General features: G+C 47.6%; 1 long non-coding RNA gene across 2 annotated transcripts in view; it reads left to right on the top strand.

Moving 5' to 3' along the window:
• Positions 1–3,745: 3,745 nt before the first annotated feature.
• LOC135914558 (uncharacterized) overlaps positions 3,746–23,423 on the top strand; it is a 110,544-nt gene continuing 90,866 nt past the window's right edge. The window contains exon 1 of one of the 2 annotated variants that reach the window (XR_010568339.1): positions 3,746–3,851. This is a non-coding gene — a long non-coding RNA (uncharacterized lncRNA). Of the gene's footprint in view, positions 3,852–19,184; positions 19,271–23,423 lie in introns of those variants that run through there. The other variant, XR_010568340.1, reaches the window with a different exon arrangement.

Raw genomic sequence — 23,423 nt, 5'->3', positions numbered from 1 at the left:
GAGGGGAGCGGAGCTGGCTTGAGAGCGATGCAGGCGGCGTGAAACGGTTTTAGCAGGTTCTGCACATACACACAACCACGCTCGCGCACGCACGCTCAGGAAGCAAATGTCAGGTACACCAGCACACACTCACAGACAGAAGGGGAAGGACAAGAGACCCGCAACGCTGCTGCAACGTTCGACCTTAGTTCGTCCGCACCTTCCTCAGGGTGCACCGCCGTCCCCTGCTCTCCTGCACTGTCGCGCGCCCAGTGCGCGTAAAAAAAGGCGTTCCTTTGGAGGAACGCTTCCGGCCGCAGCGGTCCCAGCGAGGAGAGGCCAGCGAGCGAAAGTATCGAGGCCCTCACGAAAGCAGGGTGCCCCGGGGTGTGAAAGTAACCACGGCGCAGACGCCATCGCTGACGTGCGAGCCACACGAGCGACGAAAGAAAGATGGGGGAGGACTTGCCGAGGAAGCGCAAGACATTGCGGACCTCGGACGTAACGGGCCTTGCAGCGTCGGGAGCTTGGCGAAAGTGTGTGTGTGTGTGCGTGCTGAGGTGGGGGGGGGGGGGGGAGTGTTCCTTCCGAACCGGAGGCCATTTCTCGTTTTCACGGGCGACTTGGGCGGGAACCCGGAGGGGGGGTTTCTGGCGTTGCCGCTTACGTCTTCCGCCGCAAACCTCCTCCTCCTCCTCCTCCTCCTCAAGCCGGCGCGCAAGAGGTTGTGCCTGGCCGAAAGCCAAGGACGTGGTGGGGGGGTCTTTGAGCGCGCGGACGGGGGGGTCTCCGGTGCTATACACACACTGACGTTGGCGAGGGAGCGGAGCGAAGCCGGTTGACGCCGTCAAAGAAGGGCCTGCCGCCGCGGTCGTCTGCTTCCTCGTGAGCCGTGTCTGCTTCGGGAAGCGAGAAAACAGACCGCGTCCCGTTGCGTGGAGAGATGGAAACAAAGTTAGACGGGGGTGAGTAGGAGGAGGAGGAGGAGGGCTGCGAGTTCTGCTGATGAAGCTCTCTCTCTCTCTTTCTCTCTCTCTCTTGAGCCCGCTTTCACACGACGTGCGGCTTGGCGCGCTTTGCTGGGCACCGCGCGGTATCCACGTGGTTTCATCGGAGCAGGTCCTTCTCTCAGTGCTGTCTGTCGCAGTGGTGCCTCTGTTTGGACTCGCAGCTTGCGGTGCGGCTGTTGTTGGTTGGTTGGCTTTCCTCTCTGTATGGCTGTTGTGCTTAGGTTCTTATTCTTACTCTAGTCCTCCCCCTTCGTGTTCTTTATCACTCGTAGATTTACCGTAAGGAATATGTATAATAAATTCTGAAGGGGACGCCAAATAGACAGATGCAGCCCTTTGTGATGCAGATACCGCAGCGATAGCATTTCGAATTCATTTTTCGTTCGAACGAGTTCCTTCGTTCGTTCCTTCGGACACTCGCTCTCATTCTTCTTCCAATTTATTTGTCGAACCCGACAATTCTCGTTATTCCTAATTACCATAGTTATGGCGTCATTTGGCTCCGATCGTCCAATACTTCCTTGAGGCACAGAAACAGACCAATTTTTATGAAGCAGTAAAATCCGTATGATTTCCATTAGGAAGGGACACTGTTGCGCCTATAAACAGAGGAAATCGACTGTCGAGTTTCCACATTAAGCGAGGCTGTACAGTCAAAGGGAATCCAGCCGATGTCCTTATAGGCCTCGTAAACTGTTACAGGTGTCTTCCTCGTAAGGTAACGTACGTCTAGCGCACTGGGCAGCACAGCGTAGTCAATGTCACAGCAGCGCTTCCTTATTATCTGTGCCTAGGCCCTCATCCTAAAAGCGCAAAAGCGATGACATATAAAGCCTTTCACGACAATCTCGTGGGTGCCGCCATGTTTGATCACGTGGTCACGCGCCCATTGCCTGCCTCGGTTTACTCCGTTGCCTCCCTGTTTACAATGGATGTGCACGATATCGGTAGACGGTGACTGGGTGGACGGCACGAAACTTTGGTCGCAGCTTCAGAGGACATGCAATAAGCGCGTTCTGTGATCATTACACCTCTTCCAAACCGCAGGGGCAGTGTATATATACAGCGCTTGAAGTAAAGAAACGGGGCTGTATTGGCCTCGAGCTCTACCACTGGAAAAGCTGGCGCCACCGTCGGCGTGACGTGCTAGGAGGGATCACGTGGGCATAGCGGACGCGTCGGCTGCTTCGGGAGTGCCGAAGTGAGCTGAAAACGAGTTTAAATTCCCTTGTACGCTGCGGTCCTCATTTAGTGGCGAGATTTTCCCGCTTCGAGTGTCTCCTGCCTTTGAAGGCGGGAGACCTGCCTGTCTCCTGCCTTTGAAGGCGCGCAACATGGTAGGCATACTGCTCGGTGCCGCAGTGCTGGACGTACGCAATGGAGCCCGGTGTCAGCTTTATTCACACGTAGCCGCAGGACAAGAAGCTGCGTGAAGCTTGGCTAGCGAAACATAAAACCGGCAAATATTAATCGGCCACAACTCGGGTATGCAGCAAGCACAGACGCGAGGAAGATTTCTGCTACGGCGCCGGGTCTGCGATGTTCAGAAAACGCGCACTGAGACGCTCGCCCAAATCCGCTGTCCGACTAATGTCATGATGGTTTGGTCTATGAACTTGTCGATGCTATAGATACTAGCAAGTTCACTGGAGTGGAAAGGGAGCGGTAAGTAGCACATTTAAAAAAGCATGGCATATGGTCATGTTTGTGTTTTGAATTCTGTGCACTGGATTACAAAAAGGAAGCAGCGGGAAATCGCACGCTGAAAACACCAACATATAGTGCGACGCAACTCGAGAAATAATATTGAAACGTCCAAGAATTTAGATTTAAAAAAAAGATGGAATCGTCATGACGGCACATCACGTTGAAGCCTATACAATGAAATTATTTTTGAGCAGCTCTGATAGCGCCCACGCAACAATGGTTGCTTGTATACTGTCAAATGCTCGTATTCTGCGGCCGAAAGCTCATGGCACGGTGCGAAAGCGCGCACGCGGCGAAAGCGAAACAGCGCGCGGACAAGCATGCAGACGCACAGTCGGTCGCTGCGAATCTGTGCGACTGCTGCATTGAGGCTTCATTCTATTACGCTACATTTAGTTATTCAAACATAAGAACATATTTCACATAGTTTGCTTTCAGCGTTTACCCACCTTTCACGCAAGAAAGCTGGTTCGGAAGTCTCCATCGCGGCGACCGCGCGCAGTGGCGTTCACTAGTACGTATTCGGTTAAGAGATAGCGTCTGTAAACGAGTCTGTGGTTTCAGTTTGCCCAAGATTATTATTTAGACAGTAAAAAAACTTCTCTCGTTTCGAAAGTATTTACAGAAATGTCCGGGAGAGCTCGCACGTGGTGTTTTCAGTGAGCGCTGACAGCAAAACCTATGAGGAGCGCGCCACGTGATCCCTCATACTACGCCAGCGAGGCGCTTCCGATAGATGGCGACTCCGTAACTCCTCGCCGCCAATATGTATTCCAAGCTGTACACACTTTCCGCCTTTTAATGAAATCGGCATCTGTGTGCTTTGCTATTCGTTCTTTATTTCGCATACAATTTGAAACAGCGGCTTCTCGTGTTTCTGACTCAGCCAAAATTATTCGGCGCTGTTCCTGTCTGATTGCTTGTTTTCTGCCTAATATCGCTCGCGGGTGTGCGCACTGGAGATAGATTCGTTGCTTGCCGCGCACTACACTCGGGACGTAAATGCTCTGTACTTTGTAATAGTTTACAGCAAAGACGTATTAACGCTACGGGATCGCTTGATTACTCCGTGGACCCTCACGAAACCTTCAGCTTCGAAAATTCGTGCGTAGCAGTTGCTGTCGCCGTCACCTATGCTTCGGCGCATTGATTCAAGTGAGCTTCCATTCACTTCTTCTTGATACGTCGGCGCTACAGGGGCGGCAAACTTACGTGTGAGTTGGGGTGAATGTGTGCAGCTAGCTAACGTGCGAAAAAAATACTAATATGCCAGGAAGTGGCGCTACTTATACTCTCTTTGTCACTGTGTAACCAGCGGTACTCGCTCTTTCCGACGTTCCGCGTTTGAAGTCCTTTCTGCGGGGGTTAGCGATACAATGCTGGAGGTTGAGTGAATTGTTCTATTTAATTATTTTATCCTCGAGGAAAGCCGCGTAAATCGCCAAGGGCCTGCAACGCACGCATTCATTATGTAGCAGCGCTACATAGACTTGGTCACACAGATTCACTGCGTTCCTTGATATGCGAGTCTCTATTCTTTTGCAGCCGACTATACTTCACACGTGATCACTCTACCGTTCCACGTTTTTCAGCACGAATCAAGCGAGCACAGTGCGTTAGCGAACACCCAGCTGAATTTCCAACAGCTGATCTCACAGTGTATCTGGGCTGAAGCGGTAATGATTCCGTTTTCGTGCGCTTTCGTCTGAGGCAATGTGTGGCGGGCCGCCGGCAGCGCCATCTCGTTTCTCTAGAGCAAACTGCTCCGCAAAAAGGGTCAATATCTGTATTGAAATCGTTACACTGTCGCGCAACCTCCCTGTAGGTATTTTTCCTTTGTTCCTTTGGAATGCAAAGTGCTGCTTTACCGATGAACACTTCACTAGAGTCGAGTAGCCGCTGTGGTAATCCGTGACGTCACGACGGACTGATCCGAGAACCTCAGCCTTCCGTTCTCGCGTTCTTTCTTTCTTTCCTTCTTCCTCTTCATACAGGACAATCTACGTAGGAAATTGTCTTTGTCTGGCCTACGCTCTCATATTATTTTACAACCTTTGTGGCTTGTCGCGTCCCCTAAGAACAATCGTCATCAAGCTTACGTACGACCCGCCGTGGTTGCCTAGTGGCTTTGGCACTGCGCTGCTGAACACGAGGTCGCAGGATCAAATCGCCCGGCCGCGGCGGCCGCATTTCCAGGGGTGCGAAATGCAAAAGAAACGCTCCTGTATACCGGGCATCGGGCGCGCGTTAATGATCCCCGGGTTCATATATATGGTCGAAGTTAACCCGGTGTCCTCCACTATGGCGCGTCTCATAATCAGATCGCCGTTCCGGCCCGTAAAACCCGATATTGTAAATTTGTTTTTCAACGTTACGCACACTTACTTTATAACGTTCTGCGCTTGCAGCTTTCCTGTCAGGAACGCTCTGTCACGCTGATCCGTGTGCCTGCCGTTTCTGCCGCGACAGGACCACAGGCACAGCGTTTCATGAAAAGAAATGTACCCGAGAATGATGAAAATTATTGTTGGGGGACAATATATACTCGTAATCTCCAAAGGGTGCTGTCCTTTGTTTTTTTTTAATGGGTATCAGGTCTCTTCGCTATTGGCGTTTCACTATTGCAATAGCGAAATTTATCAACACACCCGAAAATCTGACGAAGACAAAGTGAGGCGCACGCAAGACTATGCAATGAACCTTCTGTTTATTGTCTTTTAAGTGTAATCGTCCATTCATCTGTTCTCACTCCAGAATTGCACACTAAACATTGATTAGTCTTTATTCTCGCGCACGACCACCCGATTCCTGGCACATCTCCCATTGTGGGTACGCGCCATGCTTCGAAGGGTCATCATCATCATCATCATAAAGCCCACGGCGCTGCGTGTGTCTTCGTTGCGCCTGACTTCGTCTTGTTTCTGCGCTGTTCCCGTCTAAGGATAACACCTATGTATAACAGGCCTAACTCGATACGCTTACCCCCAGTGGATAGGATAGGAATAAACTTTATTTGTCCAACGGTTGTTGATGTTGGTGCCCGGGGCTAGGCTGCCAGGGGTCCATCGCCCGAGGAAGATCTTTCGAGATCCTCGGCAATGGTCCTGGCCCGCTGGATGGCCCACTCCTGGTCTTCGGGTGCCTCGCTGAGGAGGGCGGCTTGCCATCTCTCAGCGAGGCGCCCGCTTCAGAGGGTTCCGCTGTTGTATTCCCCCTTCCTCTTTGTCCTTGTTCCACGTGGCGTTGGCATTCCCAAAGCACATGGGCCCCAGTGCAGCATAACTTAATGCAGCGGGCAGCAAGCTTACCCGTACATTCTGGCTTTCTTTTTTCGCTGATCCCAAAATTCAAAGTGCACTTTACGCATTCACCAAAAAAAAAAAGGTTCTCACGCGAGGCAGGAAGAACGTCTACGTTTCGAGCGCATTAGAACATAAAGCTATCGTAGTTTGGCCCCGCGTTACACACTTCATCTTCAGTGCCATAGGACCTGTCGCTCTTAAGAGCGCCGCAGGTTAGTTAGGCAAGAAGCGCGCCACCTGGTCCCGACGTGTGCTGGCACTTGAGCCAGCCAGGTTGCTCAAGTGCGAGACAAATCGGCTGTCTTACACTTTTTTGGTGATGCATGGTCTCTACCTCTCTTTCTTTCTTTCTTTCTTTCTTTCTTTCTTTCTTTCTTTCTTTCTTTCTTTCTTTCTTTCTTTCTTTCTTTCTTTCTTTCTTTCTTTCTTTTCTTTTGCGTTTGTCTTTGCTTGAAAATCCGCCGGGGTGGCTCAGTTCCTGTGGCAATGGTCGCCCTGGCTGCCGAGCACGTGTTCGTGGGCCCAATTCCCGGTCGCATTCCAATTGGAAACGGAATGCGGAATTGGAAGCGGAATTGGAAGCGGAATTGGTATTTAAGTGCGCGTTAGAGACACTGAGGTGGTTCAAATAAACCTGCATAACTTATACAGCGACTCGATCGTCACCTCTGCTTCGCTTCGTTCAAAATCCGCCAGCCATGCAGTTGCCAATTGTAGTCGCCCATAGGGAACCGACCGCTCTGCCGCGGTGGCCCAGCTGGCTATGGCGTCGCGCTGCCGAGTTCGAGGTTGCGGGTTCGGTCCCCGCTTACCGAGGCCTCATTCCGTCCGGGCAGAAATAAAAAAGAACGACAAAAGCTCTTGCGTACTTAAATTTAGGCGCACGTTAAATGCCTCCGGGAGGTCACGATCAAAAGTCAGCGCACAGTCCGGTCAGTTTTTGCCCATCCCGTCGCCCGCACAGTTTCACTGAAGCCTGCGTGCTATAATCACGTAGGTTTCAACTATGGTTGAGTCCGCCGTAGTTGTTTTAGGAGGGGGAGAGATAATGAACTTTATTCAAATACAGGCCCTAGTCTGAACGTTTACTTTCAAATTGCCATTTCTCATGGTGATATGCGTCAGTTTTGGCCAAGCCAAATCTTCCAAGGCAGCGTTAGGTACTTGACACCTTACACATCCTCGTTTGATGTACCGGGTATCTGCATCGTTTCTTTCTTCAGATATTATTTATCTATTGAGCAATGTTAACGGGCTTCAAGTCATAATAAGAAACGTTGTTGGCCGCTTATGTCTTTTATATGTAAGCTTCAGCATAAGCAGAAATGTGACACAAAGCACAATTCTGTGACCCTAGTTCTGCGCCGTCGTTACCATAGAGAGCGGGCAACAGATGCAGCAGCGATCTTCCACGAATAAGAAATAGCAGGTTATGTTTGGGAAGATCAAAAAGTTCCAGTAAGGAGGTTTGAAACAAACCCTCCTTGGGTAGCGCCCATCTCACAATGACTTGTCGACGTTAATGCGATTAGCATTCAAATAGTGTATCGACGCACCGCGACCGCCTAAACGCGTCATGTATGCGCCGTGTATACTTCAGCCAAGCTCCTCCCTCACGCTTTCCTCTGGACAAACTGCGCCATCTAGCGATGCGCACGTGAAGCTTCCCCTCCTTTTGCGTATCCCGCATATCACATATCCTTCAGTGAAAGTAAAATTGTCTAATGATGATGATGATGCCGATATTGGGACCAATATAATACCAATATAAGAGCGAAGAACTTATTGCGGAAGCACAGAGAGAGGTCAGCCGCCTGAGGCAATAGTCATCTAGCTTGCTAGGCCTGCTAGTATGCTCAGAGGAGAGGGGAAGAGGAGAAAAACAGGGTGTGAGAGGTGAACTTGTAATCATTATCATCATTAGCCTATCTTTATGTACACTTCCAGGAGCAGGGCCTCTGTTGTCGGCAATGTCGGTCCTGCATGGGCTCCAATTACAACGCAGGTCACGTGCGGCGTGTCCTCATAAAGGAAGCAATCACGCTGCACTAAACTACCGCGCAGGCACAGCGGCCAGACTAACTATAAAGGGATAGCATACAAAGTAACCTCGCCGCCTGCCTCAAGTCTTTCGTCACCGCGCCGTTCTTTGAAGTTATAGTTGCTGCACCGTCTCACCAGTTCGGTGCAGTGCTGCGAAAACCTGCGGGTCGCGTGATCGGCCAACTTGAAACAAATAAAAGAGAGAGAGAGAACTGGAAGAAGGGCTTCTCCGTATTTCGCGCGTCTGATTTCGCGCGTCACCCTTTCGCGCTATGTCGACCGAGTGTAACTTTTCATTCATCGCGGCAAGATTTTTTATAGCTCATAATGGGCGAGCCTCACCCCTTCCTCGCTTGTCCGTAACAAACAGCCTCTGCTTTCGGTCCTAATTGGCTGACGCCCGCTCCGTGTGTAGCACTCGTCGCACTGCACTCATTTAGTGAGCCGGCTAAGCGTGTAACAAAGGACTAGCCAAACTCGACGCGCTCCCTGTACCGCGCAGCGATAACCCACTTCTGCAGGCAGCCGCCTGCTAAAGACAGCCGAGACGTATGCAAATAGCGGGCAACGAACAGCCGCAAAAGAAAACAAACGTTCGGATCGAAGGTTGAAGCAAAGGCTAAAACTCGGGGGCGCAGGCCACTGCGGCTGGTTGCGACTTCAGTGTACAGTGCGTTGCGGGCTCACTTTCACGGTCTCCTTGGCCGAGCGTCGTCTGCTGCAGTGTTGCCACACAGTCTGTGCACACACACACGCACGCATGCGCATGCGCACAAACTGCGTGCGCGTGGCTTCGAGCCGGCCCGTCTCTGTGCAGCGACGGAAGGGGGACCGGCTTTCACAACCTCTTTGACCGCTCGCACCACTCGAAGCCGGACCGACAGCCCGGTTATAGTAAGTGGGGCGAGTACGTTGAGGATGCTGGTTTCGAAATCAGGGGGTATACGAAAGACTGAGAGGGGAGGAGAAAGATAAGTGAGGCGGTAAATTAAAAATAAAACGACACCCCCGGTAACTGTGTGTGTGCGTGGGTGCGGGAAGAGGGATAGGTAAAGACGCCCAGGTGAGAAGTGTGCGTTCGAGTTGCGACTCTTTGGGACAAACGCCGAGGCCCACCGGCGACGAAGCGGAGGAAAAAAAAAAAAAGCACCTGCTGTGACGTAAAAGAAAAAAAGAAGAAAGCGCGCTCGAACGGGAGACAAACGAGTGCGAGTCAATGTCAAGGCTTTTACACACACGACCACAGCGTATATGGAACGTGGAGAGGCGTTTTTCGAGACAGCGTGTATAGGTTAGGTACATATACTAACTAACACTTCCTTTTTCGGGGCATGTTCTAGTTATTTACATTTTTTTTGTGTATCTTAACAGCGGCAGCTCTTATGTGTTCTTTGACTGTCGATATGTGTATCTACACGTATACACCATGCTAAAGGACCATCATCGTCGTTATCATCGTCATATCGTCACGGCTAGGGCGCAACGAAGTTAACTTGTTCGTACGTTTCGCTGAAGTCGTCCTCGCTGTAATTCAAACAGTTTTGGGTTCCCTTTAAGGGGTGCCTTGAGTGAGCACTCTGTAGTACTTTGTGTTAATTTTGTCCACCCCTCTCCCGTCCTCTACAAAAAGAAACAATAAAGAATGTAAGAGCTCTTCGTAACCCTCGATATGCAGTAATCAGATATCTCACGGGGAAACCTTGTTCCCTAAATCAATAATTCGGTAAGTGGAGCGTTCAGTTACATAACTGGCGCGTAATGGGCTTTGTGAGGATTTCGTAATGTGTTTTTATATAACACTATCACAGTTACGCGCGCATCTTACGTCATATCCGTGCTGAATATGTTAAGAAATCGCCTCCTAGTTAATTTTGGTAATTACTGAAGGACAGCGTGCAAAGTAATGGACAAGGCGTCTCTTGAGGATATCCCTGTCAGTCACGGTCATGGTTCACTCCCGGAGTGTAGCTGGGGCCTCACACGTTTTAAACGTTTAAATGCATGCGATTTCTTTTTGCCATTTCTATCCAGTGGTGCCGAGGAAAGAACTTCTAACATTGTGTTGCGGGCAAATTAAACCTCCTGCAATACCCTAATAACGCATACCCAATGTAACGCCATTCAAAGAGACACTGAAGACAAACGCTGAATCAGTGATAGCGTGTTCTTGAAAAAAAAAAAAGAGCTGATTTCGTTCATGTCGCACTAACAGGTTGCACATCTGAGAGGAAAGTGGTGCTCAGCGTACTATTATTCGAACTTCGCGTCGAAATCTCGATCGGGTCGCTACGTCAGTGTGATGTCACGGATTCACTGCGACTGTGATAGAATGTGACGTCAATGTGGCATCACAGTTTTTTAATGCCGTATAGCTAATTTTTACGAGTAAACGTATAACTAGGGCTGAGCAGGCGGCTTCGAAATCCATGACGACCCGGCGAACTGCTGCGTCACCACGTGTCTGTCTCCATTTTGTTTCTATTATAATTATTTTTTGCATCGTTGTTGGCTTACCGAGAACCACCTCGCGGTAACAATCGCTGTTTTTTACGGTATCGCAGAACGGTAATTTACTAGAGAAGCCCATATATATATATATATATATATATATATATATATATATATATATATATATATATATATATATATATATATATATATATATATATATATATATATATATATGTATATATATATATATATATATATATATATATATATATATATATATATATATATATATATATATTCTTTTTTTACGATAATGTACAACGTACTCCGCTCGTTAGCGGTGATAAAGGAATCGTTTTTCTTTTCTTTTTCTTTCTTTCTCGTAATGCTTGCAGCCAATGAAACAGCTTGTTCATGTGATTTGAACCAGTCAGCTTCATGTTTCAAGTTTATTCGTGCACGATATCAGCTTTACATAAAAGTGCATGCGAAATCCTAGTACGCAGTATAAGTCCCAAAATTAGAAACTGTCGGATCCCGGGACTCCCATTTCTTTTTCTAGAGATAACAGACCGCCAGTTCTTTTGATAGAAAAAAAGAAATGGGTGCGCCGAGGGTGACTGTGTTTGAAATCGATATGTAATTTCTACGTAATGATGAGTACTGACTACATTAACTATAAAATGTACAACTACCCTATTGCCCTGTTTTCAGCCTAGTCTGCAGCGGCTCCGTATAAAATTAAGTAACTAAGTAACTTCGACACGTTTAATTGGCAGTGCGCCGTCATTTGCAACTGAAGGAATGAATGGGATACACTGTAGTTGGCTGTGCCAGTGTGATGGGGCCTCATAACCTTAACGTTTCTCAGATATATATATATATATATATATATATATATATATATATATATATATATATATATATATATATAACGGAGCCAGACCGAACGCTTTTATTAGGCCCGACCACGTATAGCGCCCGCCACGAAGGTCTGGCATGATGCTGATCATGTACAGATGAAAACGATGAGGTGCGCTAAAAGCGCTGAAACATTATTTATTTATTTATTTATTTATTATGCGAAGCATATTACGAGGGCTCAACCCAGCTCCTCAGGCGCGGCGGTGACCATGAAATCACGTGACACCGTGACGTCACGACAGAGGAGAAGTGGCTTTGGCTCAACTCTTGCAAGACGGGCTGGGTGGGAATCGAACCAGGGTCTCCGGAGTGTGGGACGGAGACGCTACCACTGAGCCACGAGTACAACGCTTCAAAGCGGTACAAAAGCGCCTCTAGTGAATGCGGTGTTGCCTTAGAAACGCGCTGTTTCTAAGGCGTGCGTCTCTTGCTCAGGCGCACATTTCGTTGCCGCGCCGAACGCTGCTTTGCTCGACGCTCACCGCGTCCAATGCGGGGCGCGTAGTCGCTGCCCTGTAGCCCATTGTCTTACACCCCTTGGCGGGTCGACGGGAACGCTGTCGCGTTCCACTCTTGAAGGCGAAGAAGTAATGCATGAGTTGTTTCTTCGTCTAGCCGAACCAAATATAGCCAAGCAACAGCAGTTCACCAGGCTAAACAGTGGTTCAACAACTAAAATAAAGGCTAGTATGCTTCGCATCCTGGGCTTAACCTTACCTAAGCCACAGCCATTTTTTTATTTATTTATTTATTTATTTATTTATTTATTTATTTATTTATGAGCACCACTAAAAACGGAAGAAACACCCCAGTCGAGATCTCACTGGAGGTCCCACCAGTGCTGAGGTCGAGAGGAGACGTCGTTGGCGGTGATGGATGCGCGTCTTGAAGAAGATCCGCTACAGTGTCGGAAGGGGTGCAGTTGCGCAATGGTTAGCGCAGGAGAAGAAGAAAGATTTACGAGTTCCCGGAGTGGTTTCGCGGTGAAGGTCTGCCTCCTACGCCCCCCTCCCCTCCTTCCCTGTGTCTTCCTCCCCCCTCGACTGAGAGGCGAGAGACCGAACGGTTTCCATTACGCAACCGGCCCTGCAAGGCCCTCCAGAGAGGCGAGGCAAGGTGACGATAAAGTGCCAATGTCAAGGTCGTCACAACACCGCCAAGGCACCCCGCGTTGGGGGGAGGTGGGCGTTCGCCGCTCGGTCGTGCACTACTCGGTCGGCGCCATATTTTACGTTGCCCTTCTGTTTTCGCAGGGTTTTCCAGAAGTACGTCTGGCAAAGTACGCGTGCAGACGACAGGGAAGCTTCCACATGTGGGTTGCAGGTTCTTCGCGCTATTTTCCAGAAGTACGTCTGGCAAGGTACGCGTACAGACGACAGGGAAGCTTCCACAGTGGGTTGCAGGTTCTTCGCTCTAGCAGTGGCACGAAACTCGCTGGAGAACGGATCTGGACGCACGTTGTGCCGCCGCGCTCGGCCCACTGATTCTGGCACGCAGTTTTTTATTAGCCAAATACGGGGGCTGGGAGCCAGAGCGGAGTGCTCATTAACGGGTGCTAATTAACCCATTTTCTGTCCGAGTTCCAGCTTCAGCGCTGCAAACCACTCGTCGACTGACCTTGACCAAGACGCCGTCGGGGGATCGAGTTAGCAAAGGGCAAATTTGGCTGCTAAACACGCAAGAGTTGTGCGAGCGCATTGCTAAATGATGGGTAGCGTGGGAAAATGCGGTACGGACCTCAGTACAATAAAAGTTTTCACACACACACACTGGAATTGCTAGCTAACATTGATTGATTGATTGATTGATTGATTGATTGATTGATTGATTGATTGATTGATTGATTGATTGATTGATTGATTGATTGATTTTGCCACCACAAAGGGGCTTTGGGAAACGCTGTAGTGAAAGGCTACGCGTCGGTTTTAACCACCGGAGGTTCATTATCGGCCACACAAAACTTGCGGCATACGAGGTCGTTTGTATTACATCTCCTACAGGACGCGGACGCCATGCATGGCAATGGAACCCTGAACCTCGCGTACAGTAACAACACTCCACAGCTATGCGTCGATCCAAAGCCGACGGTATTGAGTTTTCGTTGAGCAACGTCGAAAGACTACGCCTATCCTATGCGGTTGTGCCAACATTCGAGATTTCCAACACTAATCCAGTATTTGTGTTTCTAAAGGAAGTATTTTGTTTGAGAATTCCATATTTAATTTATTAGAATGAAATATGAAACATGTCAAATATATGAATGGCCGTTGACTATAATGTTTTACTGTTGCTGGATCATTACTGGATGCTGGATCATTACTAAAGGCATATGCGTGCGGCTCAGTGAATTTTCGGGAGAAACTGTATATGGTTCACCGGGCGCATCAAGTGCTCGCATGAGGGCGAACCGGGAAGTGTGGTGACCTTTTATTGTTGTTCATCTATGAACTGCTCAGTTGAAAGAAGTTCCGAGTAGAGTTGAATATATTGAAGGCTATAAGGTTGGTTTTGGGGGCTAACATTCACCCGATACCGTATTTCTTTATCTTTCTTTTTTATACTTGTAATCTTACTATTATTTCCAGGAGCAGAAAAATACTAAGTAGTCGATTGATTATTCAGGTCCCGTATGTGTCGAATATTCGTATTCGATTCGAAAACTTCGCAATTAGAGCAGCTGCGAAAGGAATCAGAACAGAAGAATAGCGTAGCAACGTGAGTAATTATGAATTTGAAAGTTCACAAGTTGAAGCAATTGGCTGCTTTTATGCGCCATAATATTAGCGCTATCAAATCAGACAGGGCAAAAGCTGAACAAATTAAAAAAATAAAAGGAAGAACAACAAGGAAGAACCGCAGCAGCCTGGCTACGCCCACTGCAGGGCAAAGGCCTCTCCCATACGTCTCCAACTTCCCTGGTCATGTGTTAATTGTGGCCATGTTGTCGCTGCAAAATTCTTAATCTCATCCACCCTCCTAACTTTATGCCAGCCCCTGCTACGCTTCCCTTCTCTTGGAATCCAGTCCGTAGCCCTTAATGACCATCGGTTATCTTCCCTCCTCATTACATGCCCTGTCCATGCCCATTTCTTTTTCTTGATTTCAATTAAGATGTCACTAATTCACGTTTGTTCCCTTATCCCCTAACATACATACATACATACATACATACATACATACATACATACATACATACATACATACATACATACATACATACATACATACATACATACATACATACATACATGCATACATGCATACATACATACATACATACATACATGCATACATACATACATGCATACATACATACATGCATACATACATACATACATGCATACATACATACATACATACATACATACATACATACATACATACATACATACATACATACATACATACATACATACATACATGCATGCATGCATACATACATACATGCATACATACATACATACATACATACATACATACATACATACATACATACATACATACATACATACATACATACATACATACATACATACATACATACATACATACATACATACATACATACATACATACATACATACATACATACATAAACCTCCCGTTACGAGTACAGGTTACAATCTGACAAAGTGCTGGTTCACGCAGTGTACAGAACGCCAGGTAATTATCTCGTCGTTCTATACGCTCTTCGCGTGCCTTCACGTGCACGGCCTGGGCGCGACCTGTACGCAGCGAGCACGCGCACACGCACACCTAAGCACTGCGGGCTGGCACAAAGGTGCACGCACGTACAGACACCCCCCCCCCCCCCCCCTGCGCACGCATGCGCGAACATGCGCACACTGGAGAGAATCGAACGGAGAACGCAAGCTCTGGCTGGCCTTCCACGTGCACCGAGGCGGAAGATGAAATTACTGCGCCGTCACCGGAAAACCACCAGCGTCACGCAAGCCGACGTCCGGCACGTTTTCGGCCCGACAGAACCGGACAGGGTTCTCAAGAAGAAGAGGAAAGAAAGAAAGGTTAGAACGTAAACAATACGCGAGACGAACGTAGACAAACGAGCGATGAATTTGACCCACTTTTTTCTTCGACCGAAGCAACGCGAACTAAAACCCCTGTTTTCCTTCACTAGTTTCTTTTTTTCTTTTAAATCTGTTTCGCAATGTTTGGCTGGCCCCTTTCTTCGCGCGGAGCTTTTCGTGAATCTTTGTCGTTTCCCTCCGTTTTCTCGTTCTTTTCCTAATTTGTCAAACGCGTTCGGCTCGAACGACCCGAAACTGTTCGTCCGTATGGAAATAAATAATACCGGGAAAGATGGCGTCGGCGGGAGAGAGGGAGGGTGGCTCACGCCACGTGTTGAGAATCCAGCCGAGCCGCCCGTGCGTGTGCATTCTTTCATTGTTTCGAAAAGCTGCACGCAATTACTTATCCACCGCCCCCGCGGCCGCTTTGGAGTCGTCTGTTTCTTTTCGCCTCGTTTTGCCTCGTTTCTCTTGCCATCTCCGAAAGGTGGAGCACCGCTGCGTGTGCTAGCTTTCTTCGCGTGAGTGCCGTGCAGCGCTAGTAAAGCTAGAGAGCTCGCTGTCTGCCAAGGCAAACAAGTACTGAAATGCGAACCATCTAAGTCAGTGGTTCTCAAACTTTTCCAGTATACGTGACCCCTTTTAGCATTACCAAACCTACTTTTTTTTTAATATCCTTTTTTTCAATGACATGGATACATTTGCATTTTAATTCACCTAAAAGACGAAACTGCAGCAGAAAGAGAGATCTACCAAAAGTGTTTGTACAGGTCCCTTTCAGTATTACCTAACCTGCTCTTTTAAATTCTTTTTTTTTTTCAATGACGTGGGTGCATTTACATTTCCATTCACCTAAAAGACAAAACCACAGCATTAAAAATTAAATTATAGGCTTTTAAGTGCCAAAACCACTTTCTGATTATGAGGCACGCCATAGTGGAGGACTCCGGAAATTTTGACCACCTGAGGTTCTTTAACGTGCACCTAAATCTAAATACACGGGTGTTTTCGCATTTCGCCCCCATCGAAATGCGGCCGCCATGGCCGGGATTCGATCCAAAAGTGCTTGTTCATGTTCTTTAACAAGAATTGATTTAATCATCTATTTTAATGAGACGGATGTCGTTTAGCCCTTGAGGCCCGCACTTTACATGCGATAGCATTTTTTGGTTGACCTCCCAGGCAAAACTTATTAGTCTCGCTGCGATAAACGGAAGGAGTGGGAAGAGGGAAGTAGATAGTTTAAAGCTCGCATGATGTCAAAGGTTGGCAAGAGGCACTGACGTCATTGGTGATGGGCTCGTGATCCATTTGGGGGTCACGACCCGCCGTTTGGGTAGTGACACCGATCTAAGTGGAACACTGGGCGTGTGCGAGTTCGCACGGTAGCGTGCCGATGCAAGAAATCGATGAAATGCGAATCACGCGAGGCGACGATTCCAACGCACGCGTGGAAAATACAAAAAAGAAGAAGAAAAAGAAAAGTTATGCGGATCCAAACGTACACCCGGCGACGAAAGTTTACGGACCACGGGACCTACGAAAACGTTCAATTCCCGAGCAGCCTGTAGGCAGTATCCAGTAAAACCGTATGCGACAACGTTGTTAGCACATTCTAGTCGAGGCCCGCAAATACCAGACTGCGTTGTGAGATGGCGGAGATATTCAGCATTCTTTTTTTTTTATCTTTCTCAGATCTCGTGCCCCACAATATTTTGTCGCCGGGTGTGCCTCCGTTAAGCAACAAGTATACACGAGCCACAAGCTCTCCGAAAAATACGAATTTATTCGTAATTCGGACGCGCAAACGGAAATTGACGAGTGCGTGGAAATGTTTCCAATGTCAAGTTTTGACGGCAGCCTTCAGTTTCAAGTTACATTATTAGGCGGTGAAGAAAGCCGACTTCATGGTCCATGGTCCGCGCATACATTTGCTCTGAGGAGTACATACATGTTGCAATCTGTGTGAAGCAAAGCTTTCGGGAAGTGGTTAATTTATTATTATTTTTTTTAATGCGAGGGTTAATGCCTCAAAACATACAGGCGTATGGGATGAGGGTTAATTAAGCGGTTAGTTAGATGCTACAATATGCGACGCGTCGGACTGTCTTCACTGTCATCATGTCCAACCCAGTGACAGTGACAGTGACAAGAACTTTATTGGATTGTCCTGAGGAACTTGATTGGGGGGAACCGAAGGCTCCTCGATCAAGTTGGTGGCTCCGCCCACGACGGGACAGGGAGATGGTGACTCTCCGCGACGTCGCGGGCCCTCTGGACGGCCTGTAGTTGGCTTGGGAAATCCGAGCTCCTCAGCAAGGCGTCCCACTTGGACTTGTTATGAAAGTCGGAGCCCGCGTTGTACGGGCACAGCCAGAGCATGTGGTCGAAGGAGCAGCACGCGTGACCGCATTTGGAGCACGATTGAGGAAAGTTTGGGTCTATCCAACTAAGCGCTCTCGGAGTGAGGTACGATCTCGTTTGTAAAAGCCTGAAAGTAACAGCCTGAGCCCTGTTCAGTTTCGGACTTGGGGGAGGGAATTTTCTCCTGCTGTGTCTGTAATGTGACGTAATTTCGTGAAAGGTTGTAAGTTTATCTTTGAAGGGAAATCCTGCGGGAGAACCGGACCGCTAGCTCTGGCGCGGTTCGTGAATTCACGCGCCAGGCAGTTGGCCCGCTCGTTAGGGTTGCAACCCGCTCGGTTAGTTGCATCGTCCATGTGGGCCGGGAACCATGCTATGGTGATATGACCTGCAGTTTCTTCTCGCGTATTCATACGAAACCATTTGTTACCAACCCAAGGTGTAATCACGTGCGATGTCTGTGTCGGTGCACCGCACAGGTGACGACTTCGCTGTCCTGCAATCTTCGTGTTCATTGGATTGCAGCGTTAACAATCTGTGCAGAAAATTCTGAGAGCAGTTTATGCGAACAACAACTTTGAAACCCGCCGTGGTTGCTCAGTGGCTATGGTGTTAGGCTGCTGAGCACGAGGTCGCCGGATTGAATCCCGGCCACGGCGGCCGTATTTCGGTGGGGGCGAAATGCGAAAAACACCTGTGTACTTAGATTTAGGTGCACGTTAAAGAACCCCAGGTGGTCGAAATTTCCGGAGTCTTCCACAACGGCGTGCCACATAATCAGAAACTGGTTTTGGCACGTAAAACCCCATAATTTAATTTTAATTTTTAACAACTTTGAAACATGCGACGGCGGAGTGACGTCACGGGGATTAACGAAGGCGATGGTTGACGTTTGTCGCTGGAAAAAAAAAAAAAAAGGAGTGGTGAGAGATGTGTACGGAAGAGATTACGACGCTAAAGACAGATATGGTTGACTGCATGTTATTAGCGTGTTTCATTGCTGGGTCTGTGGGCAGATGTAAACCAGTTCTCGCGCATGCGTCGTGTGTGCGGACGCGCTCTCACGCTCGCTTGTTGCGTCACGTGACGCATTCGGCAATCGCATACGAAAGATCGGCAATCGTACCTGACGTTGGCACGAGAGAAGTATGTGCGTGGGATTGTAGACGAACGGTTTAATAAAGGAAGAAGGAAAAAAGATTCTTGCCGAATCACTAGAGCTTCGGTTTCTTGTGCAGGAAGACAGGTTCGATCCCAACTCCAGTCACGTGTCTTTTTTTTATGTTCTTTTCGTGAAATTTGATACAAACTTCGCGGCAAGACGGGACACAATTGTAAGAAGAGGGCAGACGAGCAGTGTTTATGTGCGAGCTATCCGGTAAGACAGCAGCAGCATCCCAGCAGCCACTGGCGGGACAATCCGGGAGGGTTCGTCTACGAAGCTTCGCCTTGCGAATGTTCGGTTGGTTCAGCCGTTTCGTTGTGCTCTTAGCTTCCCGTATTGCCGTCTCCAAATGTTCTATTACTGAGAGGAATCTTGGAGATGACGTGCGATTGGGCAAGACACTACCAAACTTGTACAAAAGCATATGTCGCGTTTGACAGGAAGTGTAAATGAGGCTTTGGTTTAAAAGCTTTTGATGAACCGTATACATATGGACTAGCGGAATTTGAACGTTTTTCGATGAAGTTGAAGTGCCAAATTTACAGCATCGCCATTACCCAAACGAAATGATCGAGTTAGCGACAGCTTTCGTTGTAAAGCATACTCCCGATGTGACATCAGAACCAGACGCACAGACATGTAACGCTTGACCCTTGAGTGCATTGAAGTTACCTGAATTTAACTTTTGTGAACCTCGCGTTACCAAAGTGGCAACTCAAGATAGAAACTCATTTACCTTATACATTCTGATAGGCGTGTTGGTGAACCATGATGTAGGCGTGTCCTTTGTGCGTCCCCCCCTTTTTTTTCTCTTTCTTTTTTGCATGTGTGCGTGGACTTGTTTGTTTCAAGTGCGCGGCTTCATCAATATCGAGACAGAGACTGAATGTGGACGCCGTTCGCTTTAAGCTGCATGTAAATGTAAAGAACTGCCATATCCGTGTTTTGTAAGGCATTTCAGAGCGGCTATGAACTTGCACTTTAGATTTTTATGCGTTGCATATTACAATCACTCAGTTCAGCCCTTGGGCGCGGCCGGGCAGCCACCATCGAGGGTATGAGCCATTGTTCATTGCTGCGCGTCTCTTATGTGGGTCTATTCTCTTTTAAGTTTGCTATGTTTGTTATTAAGTTGCTTCTATTTTTATGCGTTGCATATTGCAATCACTCAGTTCAGCCCTTGGGCGCGTCCGGGCAGCCACCATTGACCTTTAGCGCAACCACGTGACGTGACGTCACGACAGCCGGAGGAAAAGCTGGGCCCCAACTCGCGCAATATGCAACGCATTCTTGGCTTAACCAAGCTAAGCCTGGCCATTTGTTTTAATATATGCTTCGCGTTATATTTTTCCAAACTTCAGCTGAACTTGCAGTGGCTTCAATCGAAATTTCAGGACCATGAATCGCTAAAACTTATGTATTTTAGCTCATTTTTTTGTCGTTGTTATACACCTTATTCTAGTTGGTTCGGTCGTTTGCTTATGAGCACACTTCTGCAATTTACGTACTTGAAATCTTCATTTCCGCAGTGACACGTCTTACAAAAATGAGCTATACAAAAGTTTGACAAAGTAATAGAAATCGCGGTTTTACATCCACAAAAATTCCGCAACAAGTGCTGATTACCGAATTTTTAGAATGCGAGAGACGCAAGAACTAAAGCTGAAACATTTCACACGTCACATAAAGCCCTCGCATTACACTTACAACTTGGGAATGAAACGTTGTCGAAACTCTGGTTGTGGCATGCGATTTATGAAAGTTGACCATATTAGGTTAATTTTTTCCACTTTAAATATCCCTTGTATCCAGCGGTCATAGTTGGTTGGGACACTGAAACGGAGGTCGGCTTGCAATAGGAGACGCGAGCGTTCTGATCGTAACCCTGGACATGTCCATATTAGTTAGTAATATAGCGAGCTAGAATATATTGTAGTTCACTATAGTTGGTACGCATCTGCCTCCATCACTAGGGCTGAGCAAGCTATCACAAATTTTACAAGCTCATCTTTCTCACTTTTTTATTTTGCTATTGTTGCTAGCTTTTCACTGTTTAAACTCTCAATAGTTACACCTGACAGAATTGTGACATCCCTTCCTTTCGGAAGTTGTATCTTCCACACCTGACAGTTCGGCTACTCCTTGTTGTGCGACTCTTTTTGCATACATCTGCGTATTAATTTGGGATATAAATCAGTCATTTGTTTTCAACAGTCCCCCCAAAAATCTGCATTCGTATTAAGTGCTAAAGTCTCCATTCGGATGTTCGCTACTCGCCAAGCCTTAAAATATCTGTGTTTCAGGTGCATATGCAAATAGGGAACGTTCCAGGTCAGCATTTCTCCTAAGTTAAGCCTTACACCGGAGCTTGAGGCAATATTACTATCATTGTGGTCTCCACTGAACCGAGTTTAATGGTGTTTAATTTATTTAAGACGAAGCCTTGGCCCGGGGTCACACCTCGAGTTCCCTGTTCAAGAACATGTGAGACGCAGACAATTCTCTGCTTGCACGAACACTGAACCGATGTCAGTGAACTTTGTTTCGTTTATGAGAGAAAGAGAAATTTTACTGACTATGTGAAATCAAATTTAAATTTCGGCCCGGAAAAAAAATCTGTAATTCAAAGATAACTGAAACGCCAGATTTGCAAATTGGTGAGTCTCCACCAAAAAACCGGTATCGCAGTTCTGTAACCAGCGTATGGTAGAGCATCTGAAGCGGACAAATTAAATATGTGTGCTTATAGTTTACGTAAAATCGTTACAATGTTTACGAGGGTTTAGTAATAGCTCTAGTCTTTCGGCGCATCCGACTGTGTCTTTATAATGTATCTATACTGCATGTATTGTACTAAGCAAATAAATACTTTTGTCGAAATTTTTTGCGATAGCAATGTTTGAGGACCTAAATTGAAATTTCATTTCCGATATTCGGTAACGTTTGCTCTCTCAAATGCAAGAATAGAGAGTTCCTGCGATTTGCATGTACTTGAATATGCATATATCAGTTGGGGGGGGGGGGGAACCTCGAGTTACGTTATAAAGAGATGCTTCTTCTCAACTTCGCATAACACGTTCCTTACGTAATTCCGGCTCCGGTTTCCTGCCCGACCCACGTGGCCCGACCACTGCACGGTAGTGCTACGTACACAAAAACGTAACAGTACTTCAGCGCGCCTTTTCGGTTTCGCCAGCCTTTCCGTGTGGCGTTACCCCCGCGTCTCCTTTCGAAGGCGTCCCCCGGACGTCTCGTCTTTCCAAACACCGTTCATCACGCCGGTCTCGAAGCGACAAAAAGAAATTTGTCGTGGGCACGAGTAGCGGAACGAAGATGAATAATGAAGACACAACGAGTCGCCGAGTTGTTTCCTAGACATGCCGGAAAAAAAAAAAAAAGTCGGCTTCTTCTCGCTCGCTGAACCGAACGCAGTCCTTCAACGCCCAAACGAGGAAGCGAAAGACGAGCTTTCTTTCTTTCTCTCTCCCCTTCATTTCCTTCTTTCTTTTTTTTAATATTTTTTTGTGGTTCCCCTTTCTTGTGTTCTTTCCTGGTTTTCTTTGTAAGCAGTGGTCGCGACGACTTCTGTCTGGGCACATGGTTCTTTCTTTCTTTCTTTCTTTCTTTCTTTCTTTCTTTCTTTCTTTCTTTCTTTCTTTCTTTCTTGCTGCCCTAATGTGTTCCACACCACCTGCGTTTTGAGGGCTGTGCAATGCGGCGTATACAGTGTATCCTTTCCGCAATGGCCTTCTAGATAAAAGTTCACATACGCACACGCAGCCCTGCGTCCTCGCCCACGTCATGGCTTCCACCGCAACGAAGTCGTCGTGAATATCTCTAGCGCTGCATAGTTTCGAGAACGAAAAACGACAGACGTGGGAACTGTTAGATAGCGCCCCCCCCCCCCCTCCCCATTCCTGGCTGTTTGGGAGTGAAAGAAGAACAAAATGCCACTGCTCTCCTACGCGTCGAGTCTTTGCCGTTGCCTCCCGTGGCATTTAAGTTCATCGCGAAGGGATCTGCGGTCTTCTCGAATAGGGTTGTGTCTTGCGAGGCGCCGCAGCTGCTTCATGTTGCACTGGCTGTCACGCAGGAACGAGATACCCCTTTTTTTTTTAACAACGATCAGACCGCGTTCGGCGTAGTTGACGACTGGGAGAGACGGGAGTAACGAAGTGTCCTTTGCAGTTTTGATTTGGTGCGAACGATGTCTTTCCACCGTGCGGCTTGGGCAACGCATAATATAGCTTGCGAGAGAGAGTAAGCAGAAAGCGAGAGACCGTGGAGCGCGGATTTGGTCAGCTCGTTTGAAACGTGTTTGTTTGGAGAATCGACATCGGTCAGGCAAGTAGGCTGGCGAGCGTTCGTCAAACAATATCAATCAATCCTTCACGCGCACGTTCGCTAGTTCACTCATTGAATCTATTACTGGCTCGCTTGCTCAGCCAAT

Source organism: Dermacentor albipictus, chromosome 6 (genome assembly GCF_038994185.2).
Source record: "Dermacentor albipictus isolate Rhodes 1998 colony chromosome 6, USDA_Dalb.pri_finalv2, whole genome shotgun sequence".
In the NCBI taxonomy this organism is placed as follows: domain Eukaryota; kingdom Metazoa; phylum Arthropoda; class Arachnida; order Ixodida; family Ixodidae; genus Dermacentor; species Dermacentor albipictus.
The sequence above is the reverse complement of the archived record's forward strand: the minus strand, read 5'-3'. Positions and strand labels throughout refer to the sequence as shown.